Source organism: Perca flavescens, chromosome 19 (assembly GCF_004354835.1).
Source record: "Perca flavescens isolate YP-PL-M2 chromosome 19, PFLA_1.0, whole genome shotgun sequence".
In the NCBI taxonomy this organism is placed as follows: domain Eukaryota; kingdom Metazoa; phylum Chordata; class Actinopteri; order Perciformes; family Percidae; genus Perca; species Perca flavescens.
In genome coordinates this window covers 9,418,811-9,423,296 of record NC_041349.1, presented here as the reverse complement: position 1 = coordinate 9,423,296, position 4,486 = coordinate 9,418,811, and the positions used below count along the sequence as shown (strand labels likewise).

General features: G+C 40.9%; 1 pseudogene; it reads right to left on the bottom strand.

Annotated features, from left to right (window-relative positions):
• Positions 1-428: 428 nt before the first annotated feature.
• Positions 429-4,486, bottom strand: part of LOC114546219 (endophilin-A1-like) — a 23,502-nt pseudogene continuing 19,444 nt past the window's right edge.

The following is a 4,486-nucleotide window of genomic DNA, read 5'->3' as shown; positions in this document are numbered from 1 at the left end:
AAAGACAGGGAAGGAGGAAAAGTACACACCCTGGGTAAGTCTCAAAATCTCGGACCAGAAGAAGATGCCGCCCGGCCAAGTCAAGGTGTAAAAAAGATCATCATCTCTGAGTCTTGTCTTCCCCATTAATTCCCTCACTTTTTTTTTTAGACTTAAAAATCCTCCCCCCATTGGTGTCCCACTGCCTCGCCCGTCCATCATCCGTCTCCGCCATTGCAGTCCGGTTTTTGGAAAGCAGAATCGCACAAAAGCACAGGAAGAAGAAGTAGAAGGAGGGCGTGGTTTTTGTTTTCAAGGTGTCTGGACGAATTAGGGAAACAGCTCAGGTCATTGGTATCACCAAATGGGGAGAAAGGCACCAGGATAATCGGCGTGGTTGATGGGGAAGAAGCCTGACGACGGGTGAATTGATCATTTAACCGAACCAGTTATGGTCGATCTGATTGGTCAGTGGTGATGATGTCGCCCTCTTTGCTTTTTATTTCGTTTCCCTCGTTCTCTGGTTCAAAGTCGTGGGCGGCTGATAACAGCACTGGTCCATGGGGGCTGGGGGGCGGGACACAAGCCAAAAAATATATGTTAAACAAAAAAGGCCTTTCCAACAGTTATTAAACAATTGTCTAATTGTCCAATTTTTTTACTGACCTTTTTTGCATCAAATTATGGTGCAAATGTCTTTTTATGTAAAGGAAATTATAATGTAAATGTAAATTACACCTATGGGTCCAGTTTAAAGGCGTGAAATTTTGGGTTCACCCTTCAAGAAGAATTGAGATCTCCAACAAACATGTCTGTCATAGATTACAGACAAAGAGATAAAAACTAGAAAAAGCATCAAAAAAGTCCAAAAGGCAAAAACAAAAACTGCGTAAAAAGCGAAAACATTGCCTGTAAATCTCGGGAGCCTCTTGGTAAATTACACCTATGTGTATATAACTGTATATATACACACTACTGGTCATAAGTTTAGGGTCCCTTAGAAATGTCCATTTCCCTCCATTATAGACAGAATACCAGCTGAGATCTGTTGCATTGTCTTTTTTTTTAACCAGGGCAGCAGTTTTCAGCAGAATCATTATGTGTTTACATAATTGCAAAAGGGTCTCTAATGTTTTCTCATTTAGTCTTTTAAATGATATCAGATTACTTAACAGAATGGGCTTTTGGACCATTGGATGATGCATTAAAGATCAGCCACTTCTTTTTCTACAACAGTCGAGAACCCTTTTGCAAGTATTGTCAAGCACATAATGTAATCTGAAAACTGCTGCCTGATTCAAAACATTGCAACTGACATCGCTGGTATTCTGTCGGGAATGGACATTTCTAAAGTGACCCCATTTCTATACATTTTGTTGTTATGGGTCCAGCAATTTTTCTCCGACCCAGCAGTGGACTATGGTGCCGGTGTACCTAGTGATCTTCGGGCGACTTGTAAATGTAAATCCCACGTTATGGCTCCAGCTGGACGGCAGCAGCTCCAGAGTCATTGGGGTTTGGGAGTCTCTCCTTCCTCGGTTTATTGGACACTTCTTTTTATCCTGCAGGGACACATTAGTCAACATTCAAAACGTTTGTGTCGTGCAGAATATCACCAAGGCAAACTCAAATTACAGTAACTACTGTGGCAATAAACACAGGGCTGCCGCGATATGTTTTGTGTCTCAAACCGGCGCCCTTCTGTTAGTGCACTAACAGGCAGTACAAGTTGTACACTAAATGAATAATAATAATAATAAAAAACGGATATTAAAGTGTTCGGAGTTCTGCTACTCTCAGTGTTCTGCTAAAATACAACAAACTACTTGTTGTATTTCAAACTAATGAAAGGAAATCATTCCCAACATTCTTTTATTAAACTTTGAATTCAATATAAAGGCAGCACAAAAAAAAAAAACAATGACAGTTACATGTTTAGTGCAGTTTTTCTACTGATATCTTCTTTAAACTCAGATTGTCTTTTCGCGATGACGATTAAAAAGCGATATATTGTGCAGCTCTAATGAATACCTTTCTGATACAGTAGAATAAAAGGTTTGTCTATCCATACTTATCTGATTGTATGTTTATGGGTTTGTTTTCAAAAAATCACAGGTAGACAGAGCGATCCATACCTGTCCTCCATTTTACTGGCGAGCTGTTGGAGGATTTCGGCCCGGCGGGTGTGGTATTCAGCTGAGCTTGTACCAACGCTGCCAGCTGGCTCACCTGCTCTATCTGCAACACACACACACACACACACGGTTTTTTTTTTCTCTCCCCCTGTTCTGTACCCATGCTGGGCCTGGGTCTGGCTTGGCACAGCACGGCACAGGAACACACGGGGAACTATAGCAACGGACAGGGTGAATATTTGATCATGTTTGTGTCCATATTGTGGACAAGATATCCACGTTTTTTTTTTTTTGTTTATTGTTTTTTTAAAAGATGTTTTTTTAGTTTCCCTCCAAGGGAAAATGGGATCATATTTCTGTTTCCACTTGTGTTTAACGTGTTTTGTGTTTGTTGTTTGAACGTTGCTCGGCTCTTACTTTTCTGTAAATCTCCACTCGTGTCACTCACTGGAGCAGAGCAGCGCTAACAACCAGGGTAACGTTGGTATTTTTTACCCATGGGTTTTGTTTCCAAGTGACTGACTGGGACAACAATTTTTGCAATTGGTCCAGTCTCGATATCGATGATATACTCTCCTGTTGTCCTCGGGTCAAATTTGACCCATTTTCAAAAGTTTCTACTGTATATCAGAAATTTGGGTTTGTTTCCACCAAATTGTTAAAGGAATGACATGGATGGTTCCTACAGCGCTCTTCACAAGTTAAATAAATGATCAGTTCACTACTCTCATTGAATTTGGGCGTTTTGTGACAAAAATGTCAGAAAAAGCTTCAAAACTTAAAAAACTTTAAAACAATGCGGAAAAAATGCGGAAAAAAATCACGGAAAAAATGACAAAAACATCAGGCAAAGTGAAGAAAAAAACCTTGAGGAAAGTAACAAAAAGTGAAAAAAAACAAAACAACAAAAGTGTCACAAAAGATGACCAAAACATTAAAAAAAAAAAAGTTTTTACTTTTCAATTTTGACCCAGAAAACAAAAAGTTGCATGATCGACGGGAACACAACACGAGGGTTAACAGAGACCGCTGCAGTCGGAAGCATTTTAAATCGGTTTATACTTTAAAAGCTGCTCCAATCAGTCACATAGACACAGTTACCCCTAATAATGGCCAGATGAATTGACTGCTGAAAGTCTCCGTTAGTTGCAGCCCTGCAGCCGAGGTAAATAAAGTCCTTACGTCGCTCTCCAGCAGGTTGAACATGCTCTGCTCGGCGACCTCTTTGCTCTCGTCGAACTTCTCCAGCGCCTGTTTGAGTTCCTCGTCCTGGACCCCTTTCCCCTGGCGCTTCTTCTTGTAGTCAAAGTCAGGCCTTGACCCTCCATCTTCTTCAGGTGGTGCTGCAGCGGAGAGAGGGGAAACAAGACGGGAGACAAAATCACTTGGGAGAACGTTTACGATTCATAAAGATTTGTGTCTGGTAAAGTTCCTACACAGAAATCTGTACTCTGCAGTTTCTTTAGCTTCCATTACTGCTTAATAAGGGCCCTATTTTAACGATCTAAGGGCACTGCGCGTGAAGCGCCTGGTACAGGTGTGTTTAGGGTGTGTCCAAATCCACTTTTGCTAGTTTTGACGGGAAAAAAAGGGTCCGTGTGCCGGGCGCCTGGTTCTAAAGGGTTGTACTTAGTGTCTTCATTAATCAGAGGTGTTTTTTGGGTGTAACATGCAATCAACCAATCAGAGATCATCTCCCATTTCCTTTAAAAGCCAGGCGCGTTTGGACCTTGGAGCATTGCTATTATGATGGAGGATTTACACCCTAATATTTTTATGTGTAATCTTCTGCATGTGTGTGTGCTGCTGTGCGTCCCTGTGTGTGTAACAAGCATAGTGTGCGCGCGCTGTGCATGAGCCTAGGAGCATTTTACTAATTTGCTGTTAAAATAACAATGAAATGCTGCGTTATTGACTTTAGACCATGTTTTTGTTGGTCATAATGCCCATAATGCACCTGAACACACCTCCCTGTAAGACCAGCACGCCCATGGGTGCACAGATGGGCGCAGGTACATTTGCTATTTAAACAACTGCGTCTGTCTTAAACTAGCAAAGACACTTCGTCCGGGCTTTGCGCCGCCCCAAAAAAAAGTAAGATAGGGCCCTAAGTGTTTCAGATACATTAAGGCTGGGGGTTCCAAACTTTTTAATGTGAATGACCCCTAAACTGAGAAAAATTAAAACACGGACCCCCATCTGATATGATTTTTCACAAAAACAAGAAGAAGAAAAAAAAGTCGGAAAACAATTCCAAGAAAAAATATCATAAAAAAGTCAAAAATATTTAAATATAAAAATAAATATGAAACCCATGACCAATACAGTGATACATTCTGTCTTTGTGTTACTTTTGGATGGAATTAAAGTGA